Raw genomic sequence first — 14,139 nt, 5'->3', positions numbered from 1 at the left:
CCGCCCCTGGAGTAATGAATAGTTAAGGTATAATAGAAAAAATAGAATTAAACACGTAAAGTCACTTATAAATATTTTAGTATAATTTTTTTCTCAAAGTGATATATAATTTAGTACGGAGGAGTAATATTTAACCAGGACGGTACTTCTTTTTTGTTTGTCAAGTAGTCCAGTGACTATAATCTCACACATTTAAATATGGAGATGTGTGAATCCAGAGTTTGAACTCCGATCAATTCAATAATATCTCTAATAGCTACCATTTAAAACTGATTGGAGGGACTGTACTTCTTTCTTTTACACATGAATCATGATTTATAAATCTGTTCTACCATATAGCACGAGGGTTGTTATATACTCCTTTCTTTTACACGGAGTAGCTTTCTTGTATAGTTGTATTAGAATTGTCCACCCAACAGTATATATTAGAATATTCTCCGAATCAAAGAGCTAGCATATATTTAACCAGGACGGTAGTTCTTTTACACATGAATCATTATTTTATTTTTTTTTGGTACATCACATGAATCATTATTTATAAATCTATTATATTAATATATAGCACGAGGGTTGTTAGCATTATTTGACCATAATAATACATTAATTAATTAATTTATCAAAGATAAGGATTTGTCAGATCTTCTCACATGCTGCAATTCCCATTACAGGTAGCCAGGCAGGTACTCGTTTGATCATTGATGATGCTCGCACCACATGTGACCTCCCTCACGATTCGATCATTTTTCGATACTCTCTACCAGATCCTTCCTATGGGTGTTCAAATTTACGAGATATTCATCAATAATACTACTACTAAATAAAAATTCAAAATATTTCATATATTTATTTACAAGATATTTTTACACGTACATCCAATTAAATTACGCCATATTGTTATCCTGAAATTTCGACAGGATATTTTCAACAAATAGAAGTATTGTGAAGAGTCCTATAAGAGAGTATTCGCAAGTCTAAAGCTGTTGAGAATGCAAGAGAGAAGACCGTGTTTAATCGGTTTGATTGTGTTAAAAGGAATCACAAAGACAAATATTAAATAAATGTGTGAATATGCTCAATTCAACTAAATCAACAAAAAGTTCAAGAGTCGAATTCTTTATCAGACAATGCTATTTCAAAATCTCCCTATATGCTTTGACACAAGTTGTGGACTTAGAATATTTTTCTAATCAATTCAAGCTTTCATCCCACTCGACACAGATTCAGAGCGTTGGTCAAGATATTCATTCAAAAAATGCAAGGGCACGTAGCAAGACACGCATCAAAGTCTTAGTGTAGAATGTTAGGAGCAGTTATTGTTTCCACGGTCACAAAATCATTATACATATAATTTCTTTTCAAATACTCAAAGTATCAATGCTAACGAGAGAAACGAGTATCAAATGTCCAATGTATGATTATGTGTGTCATTCCTTTTTGTTATTTTAATCGAATGCAATTTACCTTCAAGTTTCTTTAAACTTTATTGCATTTTATTTATAATTTTCTGCAAATTTACCTTTTAAAGTCTTTTACATTCAAACGCTTTTAAATTCTACTTCAACTTCGTTGAAGCAATTGTCCTTTTACTTAAAGTTTTTACATCAAATTCATAAGGAATGATGAACATTCATAATTTTCTGGAAAACAATGCAGAAAAATGCTCTAGGATTTACTAATTGATCTTTCAATTAATTTAAAAGTCACTGTATTCAAAATGTTTAAAAATCTTTGAAAACTAAATTATTGTTAAGAAGTGCACTATGTATCGGCCACTCACTGTCTATATCCACGCACCAAGTCCAATATTGATGGGTGTGAGTGTGAGAGAGAGTGTTAAAAAGTCTTACGTTGGATGTGAGTTGGCTTGAACAAGAGTTTATACGTAAGAGACAATAATCCTAAAAGCCGGTTTTATAAGAATGAGTTAGACCGAATATTCAATTTTAAGAGTTATAATTTATCTGCGATGCGAAAAAGTTATGTCTATGTCCTGGTAATCGTAATTCGGTCAAATCCATGATTTCTCATATTTTAAATCAATTTACATATTTTCTTTGCAATCATCGATGAATATTATGTTAAAAAAATTAACAAATTATGTCTCTCTTAACAAAAAAAATTGTAAAAAGATGTTAATAAATTTAATATTATTACTCTCTCCGGTTCTATATATAAGAAACACATCGAGAAAAACACACATATCAAGGAGGCTTATTTTTTTTTATTAAAAATTTAAAAATGTTATGTGTTATTCCAAAACTAACATTGGGAATGTGTTTGTGTAATTAATGCATAATATTGAAATAAGTTGCATTTTATACAATTTAATAAGGGTATAAAAGGAATTATCTATTTAATAAAGAATAAATTTAAAGAGTGTTTCTTACAAAAAGGACAAAAAATTTCTAAAGTGTACATTGTATATAGGATCGGAGAGAGTATTATTCAAAAAAATTAATATTATTAACATTAAGGATCATGTTAATACGTACCTAACGACACATGATAAACTATCCAAATAAATAAACCAAACAATAAATATTACAAAAAATTTAACGTTAGAAAAGTTGATTAGACAAGTTATAAAAAATATTTCTACCATAACATGTGCTTTAAAATTTTCTTTTAATTAATGCATAATTTAGTCTATAACTCTTATAGGAGTATTTATATTAGGGGGGATCAATTACTTATTAATATAATATTTTCAAAAGGCTAATAGAGTACAAATGTGATATCTAAGGCATCAAGTATGTTGACACCTCTAATAAGCCACGTAAAAATTACTTATTAATATATATTATATATTACTATAAAAGGAGAAAGTCAAAAAGAAGTTTATTGCCTAAACTTAAAAAGAAGTGTACTCCCTCCTTTCCAAAATTTTAAAAAAATAAAATTGATCAACAAATGTATTTAATATAAAATTTAGATCAAATATACTAATTTTTATTGATTTATGTTTACTTATATTTGAGAATTTCACCGGAGACAATTTAGTGTTATTCTTGCCTTTCAATTGTTTTTTTTTATTGATTGGGTTGCTTGCAAAAAAATAATGGATGGCTAAGATTTGATGGGAGATAAATCTTTTAATGGGAGAGAATCCCCCCTAAAATTGTCTAAAAAAGGCACTAAATTTCATTCCAAATCTTAAATTAAGATACCGTATGATGGTTGGTAAGATATTGCCAAATAAAAAAAGGTGAATAATTGAAAGATACAATGACTTTTTCTTGTTTTTGGACCGTTGAAAGATACAATGACTATTCTTGGAAGAAAAATGACAAATTCCACTGCCACACACCCATGCATCCCCTATTATTTAAATTAAACAAAACAATGCAACATCACATGATCAGGGCATATACGGATCAAAACATGATTTGTTCTCTCACGACAGAACTTGAACATGCAAGGTGAATATGTTTAGCTGAGGAACTATACCCATTGAAATTGGTTCCAGAAGAAGTTGTGTATGCACCCATGTTAGGAAAAACAAGCCAATCTTCCACTTCAAGTTCAGGTAATGGGTATTCTTTGAGTACTGTATCAACTGAATCACAAGTGGGTCCAAAAACTGTTGAAGGGTAAGTTTTGGAATCTTTGCATGTAACATTTTCAGGTTTTGAACCAAACCTAAGTGTTGTGCACTTGACAATAGCATAATCAAACACAATGTTATTAAGAGTTCCATAAATTCCATCATCTATCCAATACTCTTTTAATTCACCTCTCACACGTTTCCCAATAACTTTTGTTGCTAAGGTGCATGTCGTTTCCGCAAAGTAACGACCAGGCTCACCAATAACAACAAGATCCTCTTCATTTCCAAAATAAGATTTAATTGCATCATTAATGTGTAATGATGCTTCATCAAATTTTGAACCAGAAGTAAATCCTCCACCAATATCAAGAATTTTCATTTTTGGCATTCCAAGTTGTGAAGCCGTTTCGAAAACATTTTTAGCCAATAAAATGGCTCCATGGTAGGCTTGTGAGTCGGCTCCTCCACTACCTATGTGGAAAGACACTCCAGTTACTTTAAGTCCTGCCATGTGAGCAGCTTTGAGAAGCTCGGGAACTTCGTCGATAAGTGCACCGTATTTGAGGCCCAAACAGGATCGTGCTCCACTTTCTTCCTCCGGCTTTATGCGGAGGATCATCTCACACTTCGGGTGCCATTTTCTAATTTTTTCGACTTCTCCAACGGAGTCGAAAGTTGTTACATTTACACCGACACTTGCGGCATATTTAATGTGTGACTCAGGTTTACACGGGTTAGCATAGATGATTCTATCAGGCGAAACGCCTAGTGATAAAACAGATTCAATTTCGGCTCGGCTGGCGCAGTCGAAATTGGCGCCGAGTGCAGCCAATGCACCTATAATTGAAATATTTGGGTTGCATTGCATTTCACTGCATAGAAAGGTTTAACGGTTGGAAGGTTTGTGGTCCATTTGTTCATGAGGTCAATTAGGACCCTTAAATCAATGACACTAAATGGTGAGTCAATTTCTGTTGGGTTGTCTTTAATGATAGTTTGAATGAAATCAGAGATAGTTACTTGTGAAGACAAAGTTGACACTTTCTTGCCTTTCACTCCTGAAGCACCAAAGATGGGCTTCAAGTTGGTTATAATTTGGGGTTCTTCAGCTACTAGTGTAGGCATTTTTGGGCTTTTTCTTTAAGTGCTTATAGTAGCTCTCACTAATAAGGTTATAGGAAAGGAGATGTAATAATAATGTGAATTATGATTTAGTTGGATGGTGGAGCTAAAACGACGAAACGTTCATATATATATATACACATTAATACACATGTAAGGAATGGAAAGGAAGGTTCACATTGGCTGTGAAAAACCTCCTCTGCCACGTGAAACATGAGCGTTTGGCCGCATATAATTATTGCCACTTACAGTACGTACAATAATTTACTATAATTTAACATGTCTTACACCTTTGGTTATGTATTTTAATGGCTTAATTATCAAATTGGTCATTTAAAGATATTTTTGGTTTTAAATTGGTCCCTTAAAGAAAAAAAAAGCCCAAATTGGTCCCTTAAAGAATTTGCCGTTAAATATTTTGGTCCTTTCCGTCCAGAAACTGTTAATTTGTACATGTGGCAAACTGAGTGCTTACATGGCTGCTTACATGATTGCTTACATGGATGCTTACTAGGTAAATAAAATTTCGAAACATAAGATGGAGGGTTGGATTAAGTGGAAGCACAAATGTTGTTATATTCTGCCCACACTATATCTTTTTCACATTTTCTTCAAATCGTATTAACTTCATCCGACTCAGTAAACTCACTCACCAACCCACTGAGTCAACTCGCTGGAAACATGTTCAACAACAACTAACATCATGCTTGAATCAACTTGCCCCACAACCCACAGTTTCTCTCCTCTTAGTAATCATCATGTCCTCCTCCACAAAGGGCAAGAATCGGTTGTTGCAAATAAACAATCTTTGATACTAAAATTGAACTTTGAGTTGCCGATGAAAGTAGGAATGTTGGTGAGAAAAAGTCGATGAAGTTCTTCATTAAAAATTGAAAGTAGGAAATGTTGGGAAGAAGACGATGAAGTTCTTCATTAAAAATTGTAATTTTATTCTTATTTGAGAATTTTTTTGTTATATTAATGTCACAAAAAAAAGCCTCAGATTAAGACATTTTCCGGTGTTTATTTATTTTTTTAAAAAAAATTCAGATCTAAAAATTGTTCTTTTTTAAGTCCTTTTGAAATCATGGGTTTGAGAAAAATTTTACTTTTTTCATGTTCTGAAATTCATCTACACTCTTTCAACACAACACAGATCCTTCATTCTCACATTAACTCTCTCTCTCACAATGACTCACACCTTTTTCACCAACTCACAATTTCACACCAAACCAATCCAATCCATGTTTTCCAAATTTGTAACCTCCTAAATCCAACTCAATTTCACAACTACTTCACCGAATGAGAGAATGTAGAAGAAGAAGAAGAGGATTTGAATGTAGAAGATGATTGAATAATAATGAGAGAATGGATGAAGATGAAGAACCCTAATGTTTCTTATGTTTTGTTTGTATAATTTTTTTTTTAATTTTAAATTTTAAATTTTAAATTTTAACTTAAATGATTTACCTAATAAGCATCCATGTAAGCAGCCATATAAGCAGCCATGTAAGCACTCTGTTGGAACAAAATTGATTTAAAAATGTTTGCCCCTAAATCTATAAAGGTTTTGATGATAACAAAGTATTAATAAACAATTGGAAGGACTAAAAATTTATTTTAAGTGCGCAGATATAAGCATCATATAAGCTCTGAGTGAAGTTCAGAGGATGTGAATTCAGAAGTTCACAAGCGCTCAGAAGATGTTGGACTTCAGAAGTTACAACCTTCAGAGGATGAAGTCTTCAGAACTTCTTGAGTGACTAAAGCGTCATCAACCTCTGAAGATCATTTTGATATCTGTGAAGATTCTCTTTTCAAGTCAACTCTTCTACCAATGAAGAAAAGGACCTTTCAAGCCTGATCAGTTCAGCTACCCTCAGTTTGTCTGTTCTCTTTTGAGAACGTGGGTTTTCAGTTTTGTTAGCTGAATAAGGAAAGTCTTCTCTGCTGTAGTCAAAGTACCTGAAACTCTTTCTTAGTTTTGGATACAACCAAACTGCATCAAGACAGACTGCTTGAAGACAAAAGATTATCAACTCCAACGGTTCTTTTTGCAACGACTCTTTTCTAGTGGTATATATACTAGAAGATTCAGCTACAACAAATATACAACTATCAAGGATTGAACGTACGCTGAACAAACTCTGAACTTTGTGATATACAAGCTCTGAACCGCTGTTAAGTGTCTTTTGCACTTAGTCTAATACTCTGTACTCTTTGTATTGGCTCTCTTTAGGTTCTGTTAAGAGTGTTTGTATATTGTTATATACTTTTCTATTACTTGAGGAAACTTAAGCTTGTGTGCTTAAGTGTGAAGTCTTAAGCTTGTGTGCTTGAGCATTGTTGAGAAGTCTCTTGCTTGTGTGCTTGAGCAGGTGTAATCTTGTGTGATTATAGTGAACTCCCTTGGAAGTGCAAGGGGACTGGACTACTCTCGTTTTGTGAGAGGAACCAGTATAAACTGCTTGTGTGATTTCTCTCTCTCTCTCTCTTGTTATTATTTGTGTTATTTATCCGCTGCTAACGTAGTTGAGTTAAGAACTTGAAAAAGTTTTAACTTAGCTAAAACACAATTCAACCCCCCCCTTCTTGTGTTTTCACACCTTCAATTGGTATCAGAGCACCTGGTCTGTTACTTTCACTTAACAGTGAGACAGTAAAGATCTTGTGAGAACACTATGTCTGGAGGAGACGATAGTAGTACTAGAACAACCGGTGAAGCCGGTGAGGCCAGTGGTGCTGGTGGTGGTCCTAGAAATGCTTTTGGTTTTGACTACTTAAGTAATGAATCACATGAACATAGTGGCAACAGAAAAGCCCCTATATTCAATGGTGATGCTTCATTATTTGAGTGGTGGAAAGAAAGATTGTATAGCAATATTACTGCTATTGATCATGAGTTGTGGGATTTGGTTGAGTTGGGAGTAACTTTTGAAAACTTAAATGAACATGGAAGGTTGTCCATTGAGCATAGAAAGTTACTCACACCAGCTAACTTAAAAACCTACACTAAGCATCATAGAGTAAAGGACATTGTTGTTGGAGCTATTAGACATGAGGATTATGTCAGAATAGAGGACAAGTCTACTGCCAAATCTATCTTTGATTCTATGTGTGCTACCTATGATGGTAATGAAAAAGTTCAAGAGGCCAAAGCTAGTCTTGTGATAAGGCAATATGAACTATTCACTATGCAACAAGATGAAAACATTGAGACTATGTTTACAAGGTTTCAAATCCTTGTATCTGGTCTTAAAGCTCTTAAGAGAAGTTATTCCACCTATGACCATGTTCAGAAGATTCTGAGAAGTCTTCCTATTGCTTGGAGACCCAAGGTCACTGCAATAGAGGAAGCACAAAATCTCAAGACTCTGAGTCTTGAAGCTCTGATAAGCAATCTCAGAAGCCATGAGATGGTTCTGGATGCTGACTCAGAAACTAAGAAGAAGTCCAAGTCAGTGGCTTTACAGTCAACTAGGACTACTTCTAAGGCTCTTAAGACTCAGCTTCTTGATATTGAAGAAGAATCTTCTGCTGATGGTCAAGAGGATGAGATGAATGAGGATGAGTTTGCTTTATTCACCAAGTTTCAGCAATGGAACAGATTTAACAAAAGAAATTTCAGAGGTAACAGCTCCAGAAATTTTGTCAGCAAAAAGGATGATCAGAAGAACTGCTTCAACTGTAAGAAGCCAGGACACTTTATTGCTGATTGTCCAGAAATGTCTGCTAAAGACAAAAGCAAAAGATACAGCTCAAAGAAGCAACAATTCAAGAGCAAATTGAAAAAGAGTCTGATGGCTACTTTTGAAGAGCTATCATCTGAGGAAGAAGTTGAGGAAGAAGAAGAAGCAAATCTAGCCCTGATGGCTTCAACTAACTCAGATGTAGACTCAGACGATGAATCAGAATCAGATTCAGAAGTAACTGATGAGGTATTTTCTGACTGCTCTAAATCTCAACTTATAACTGCACTTAACAAGGTCATTGAGAAACATCTCAGAGTGTTAAGTAAACAAAAAGTTTTACAAGAAAAGCTTAACACTCTGACTGAACAAGCAGAACAGTTCCAAGGTCTGTATCAAGAAACTCTGAATAGAGTAAATGACTTTGAAAAGGGTTGTGCTGTTTGTCACAAACCTATTGATGAGCAGGAAATAGCTCTTCAACAGTTTGTGCATCTCAACCTTGGGAAGAGTAAAGCTGCTAATAGAATTTATAATGTTTTAAGACATAGAGGAGAAGGACTTGGCTATGAATATGGTAGAACATATTCAAAGCTGAAGACCTTTGCCAAAAAGGTTGGACAATCTTGGGTTTATTATGTTGTTCCACCAAGTGAAGAGGGAAAGAATCCTGGCATTTGTGAAAATGACATTGATGATCTGAGTGATTTAGAAGCTGACAGCTCAGAGGAACCTAGTTCCTCAGGATCTGGAAAGAAAAGTTCAGAAGATAGAAGTTGTTCAGAACCTGATAACATTAGTTCAGATGTTCTGAAAGCTCCAACATCTGAGACTTCAAATTCTGGATCCAAAGGAACTTCAGTACCTGAAGCTAGTCAATCTAAGAGATCAGATGTTTTTAAAAGAAAAAATTCAAACTCCAAATCTCAGATGAAGTACAAGACTCAGGTTATTTATGATTCTAGAGTCAGTAGATATAATCAATCAGAACATAGGATTGATGATAAATACAAACCCTGGAATCATAAACAATCCAAATCTTGGAAAAATAACAGATTTCAAACAAAGAAAAGATTTCAAAAAGGTTATTATTCCAAACCAAAATCTTTCTCCAACACTAGACAACATAATAAGCATTTGTGGACTAACAAGCGTGGACCCAGAAGATGGGTACCAAAAGCTGAAATTATGTACCATTCAGATTTACCAACTAGGAAAGGATATGTCTTACCTAAAGTATGGAAACAAGTCCTATGCAAAGGAAGAAGGGCTTATGTCCTAGACCAATGGCTGACAAGTTCTCAAGTTAACAATCAGAACTTGGAAAATGAAGAGGAAGAATACTGGGATGACTTTATCATTAACCTTGATGAAGAGTTCTATCGCAATGATTAAAGTTGTTTCTCATACAGCCTGCCACTCAAAGAAGCATCATGAATCATTCATGGTATTTGGATAGTGGATGTTCAAGGCATATGACTGGTGACAAACAACTATTTTCTAAGCTGACTATGAAAGAAGGAGGATCTGTTGGCTTTGGAGGTAATCAAAAAGGAAAGATAATAGGTACAGGTACAGTAGGTAATTCTTCCCTATCTATTAATGATGTTTGGTTAGTTGATGGACTCAAACATAACCTATTGAGCATAAGTCAATTTTGCGACAATGGTTATGTAGTTGTCTTTAATAAGGAATCATGTACTGTGTCTAAACAATCTGATAACACCATGATATTCAAAGGTCTGAGAAAGAACAATGTCTATAAAATTAATCTTTCTGATTTGAATGAACAAAAAGTGATGTGTCTTTTGACCTTGAGTGAAGAAAAATGGATCTGGCATAAGAGGTTAGGCCATGCTAACTGGAGGTTAATCTCTAAGCTTAGTAAGCTTGACCTTGTCAGAGGTTTACCTAAAATCAAATATCACTCAAACACACTTTGTGGTTCATGTCAAAAAGGAAAGATTACAAAATCATCTTTTAAACCTAAGAACATTGTCTCTACCTCAAGACCATTGGAACTTCTTCACATTGATCTTTTTGGGCCAGTTCACACTGCCTCTATCAATGGAAAGAAGTATGGATTAGTGATTGTTGATGACTACAGTAGATGGACTTGGGTAAAATTCCTAAGAACAAAAGATGAAGCTTATGATGAGTTTAGCATCTTCTGCAAGCAAATTCAAAATGAAAAAGGCTACACTATTTTAAAAGTTAGAAGTGATCATGGTGGAGAATTTGAAAATGAACCTTTTGAAAACTTTTGTGAAAAATATGGCATTTTGCATGAATTCTCTTCTCCTAGAACTCCTCAACAAAATGGGGTTGTAGAAAGGAAGAATAGAACTCTGCAAGAAATGGCCAGAACCATGATGCATGAAACAAATGTAGCAAAGTTTTTATGGGCAGAAGCTGTAAACACAACATGTTATGTTCAAAATAGAATCTATATCAGATCTAAGTTGAACAAAACTGCTTATGAATTGTTCAAAGGAAGAAAACCTGATATTTCTTATTTTCATCAGTTTGGATGTACTTGTTACATCTTAAATAACAAAGTCCATCTAAAGAAATTTGATGCTAGAGGTTATAAGGGTATTTTTATAGGATACTATGAACGCTCAAAAGCATACAGACTGTATATTTCTGAAACACATACTGTGGAAGAAACTATGCATGTCAAATTTGATGACAAAGAGCCTGACCAAGTGTCAGAGCTTGTGGAAGGTTTGTCTAGATTTCAGGTATCAGAGGATCAATATTCAGATATTCCAAACTACTCAGAACATCCATTCTCTGAAGAACCTCTGAACACAACAGTTCCTACAGACTCTGAACAACAAAGAACTGAAGCAACTGCTGAACCTGATGTTGATGAGTCTGAAGATGATGAGCCCCCAAGAAATACTTTCAAATACAAATCATCACATCCAGAGGAACTGATATTAGGCAACAAGGATAGTCCAAGGAAGACAAGATCTCAACTAAGAAATGAGGAATCATTGGTTGGTCTTATCTCAATGATGGAACCTTCAAAGATTGATGAAGCTCTGAAAGATGATGCTTGGATTGTAGCAATGCAAGAAGAGCTGAATCAATTTCAAAGGAATGATGTGTGGACTCTAGTGCCTAAGCCTTCACACAAGAACATTATTGGAACAAAATGGGTATTCAGAAACAAGCTGAATGAACAAGGTGAAGTGGTAAGAAACAAGGCTAGATTGGTTGCACAAGGTTATAGTCAACAAGAGGGGATTGACTATACTGAAACCTTTGCACCAGTTGCTAGACTTGAAGCAATCAGGTTACTTCTATCTTATGCTGTTAATCATGGAATAACCTTGTATCAGATGGATGTTAAAAGTGCCTTCTTAAACGGTTTTATTTCTGAAGAAGTGTATGTTAAGCAACCTCCTGGTTTTGAAGATGTCTCAAACCCAGAACATGTTTTTAAATTGAAGAAATCACTGTATGGTCTGAAACAAGCTCCAAGAGCTTGGTATGATAGACTCAGTAATTTCCTTCTTGAAAAGGGTTTTGAAAAAGGAAAGGTTGACTGCACACTCTTTAGAAAAACAACCAAAGAAGACATTTTAATCATTCAAATTTATGTTGATGATATTATTTTTGGTTCAACTAATGCTTCCTTGTGCAAGAATTTTTCTAAGATAATGCAGGATGAATTTGAAATGAGCATATTGGGAGAATTGAAATTCTTTCTTGGAATTCAAATCAATCAGAAGAAGGAAGGAACTTATGTTCATCAATCAAAATATACCAAGGAACTTCTGAAGAAGTTCAATCTAGATGACTGCAAGATAATGAACACTCCTATGCACTCAACTACCAACATGAGCAAGTCAGATGATGAAGGAAAAGTAGATCAAAAGGTCTACAGAGGTATGATTGGTTCCTTACTCTATCTGACAGCCTCTAGACCAGATATTTTATTCAGTGTATGCTTATGTGCGAGATTCCAGTCAGATCCTAGAGAATCTCATCTTACAGCTGTAAAGAGAATCTTTAGATATCTGAAGGGAACAACTAATCTTGGACTTCTCTATAAGAAATCCAATGATTATGTGCTAAATGGATTCTGTGATGCTGACTATGCTGGAGATAAAATTGAAAGAAAATCCACAAGTGGCAATTGTCAATTTGTTGGTGAAAACCTTATCTCCTGGGCTAGTAAGAGACAAACTACTATAGCTTTGTCTACAGCAGAAGCAGAATACATTTCAGCAGCTAAGTGTTGTACACAACTACTCTGGTTAAAATATCAGTTAGAAGATTATCAGGTAAGCAGTAACAATATTCCTTTATATTGTGATAATACTGCAGCCATTCATTTATCTAAAAATCCTATCCTACACTCTAGAGCCAAACATATTGAAATTAAACACCATTTTATCAGAGATTATGTTCAGAGAGGCATTATAGATATTAAGTTTGTTGATACTGAAAATCAATGGGCTGACATATTTACTAAAGCCTTACCTGTTGAAAGATTTGATTTTATAAAGAAACATCTGAACATGTTTTCAATCTCTGAATGAAAATTTTTTTTTGGGCTTTTAAAGTGTAAGAGGTTATGTATATCAGAACTTATGATTCAGAACATCTGAAACACAAGCTCTGAAGTACTTGACTCTGATAGAGAATTTTAAATAACTCAGAGGCTCTGAACTATTTAAGTGGGAAACGTTTAGTATTCACTGCTGAACAGTTGTCCATTAAAATAGCAGTTACCGAGTAAATTTTTGCACGTGGTCTACGTGTGTCAGGTAGTGGGTGGTTAATGATGACTTTTGGTATTCAACTTTCTGTCAATTAGCGTAACTTCCCAAATTTGCTATTTTCGTGTTAACTGTGTGCATTTAAATAAAACTTACACAATACACTTGCACACTTCTCACTTTCACAACCTACACTTTCATATTCTCTCTAAACCTCCAACAAACTTTCTTTCTCTCTCGTTAGTTTCCAACCCTACCCTATCTCCAACAATGGCTGGACCTTCGTCGTCAACAAAGATTCCACCTTTTATGTTCAAAAATCTTCAAATCGTTGGGAACGAGATGGAGTTTCCAGAATCTGAGCTCATATTTCTTTCTGAAAAGATGATCGACTTCGACAGTATAAAGGCAAATGGGTTTGATGTGAAACATTACTTCTCCGCTCAAGGTTGGGATAAGTACTTCAGCATGTTAAATGGTCCTATTTACCCAGATCTCTTGAAGAAATTTTGGATGAAAGCTAAGGTCTTTGACAAGCATGAAGCTAAGGAAGAAGAACGTGCTGCTATTGAGAGAAATCCTAGTTTAAAAGGTAAATCTAGGAAAGAAATGGGTTTATTGGAATTCACTGGAAAGCAAATTAGGTCTAACATCTGTGGTATGAACCTAGCTTTCTCTCCTATTCATTTTAATGCGTTACTTGGTTTGGATAACTCTGGGATAGAGTTGGATGTTTTTGAGAAGGACACAAGGTACAGAGATGATCTTCTGGCTCTGATGTGTACAGATTTGAAACTGAAGGGTAAAGTCAAGGGTTTGACTGACGTCTGCAGAGTACTTTTCAAGATCATACTAGCTTCTATCAGTCCAAGAGTTGGTGGTACTGATACCATTTCCTGGACTCATCGTCATCTGATCTACTTTCTTCTGAAAGAAATGAAGGTGAATCTGGGAGAATATTTCTTTGAGAGGATCTGTGAGGCAATCTTCTTAAGCAAATCTCAGAGGAAGACAGCTATAGCCTATCCAAGATTACTCTCAGACC

The 14,139-nt window shown here is 34.6% G+C and overlaps 1 pseudogene; it reads right to left on the bottom strand.

Moving 5' to 3' along the window:
- Nucleotides 1-3,153: 3,153 nt before the first annotated feature.
- On the bottom strand, nt 3,154-4,761 carry LOC123899313 (annotated as a pseudogene).
- Between the last annotated feature and the right edge of the window lie 9,378 nt (nt 4,762-14,139).

The sequence above is a fragment of the Trifolium pratense genome, linkage group LG7, assembly GCF_020283565.1.
Source record: "Trifolium pratense cultivar HEN17-A07 linkage group LG7, ARS_RC_1.1, whole genome shotgun sequence".
In the NCBI taxonomy this organism is placed as follows: Eukaryota; Viridiplantae; Streptophyta; class Magnoliopsida; order Fabales; family Fabaceae; genus Trifolium; species Trifolium pratense.
The sequence above is the reverse complement of the archived record's forward strand: the minus strand, read 5'-3'. Positions and strand labels throughout refer to the sequence as shown.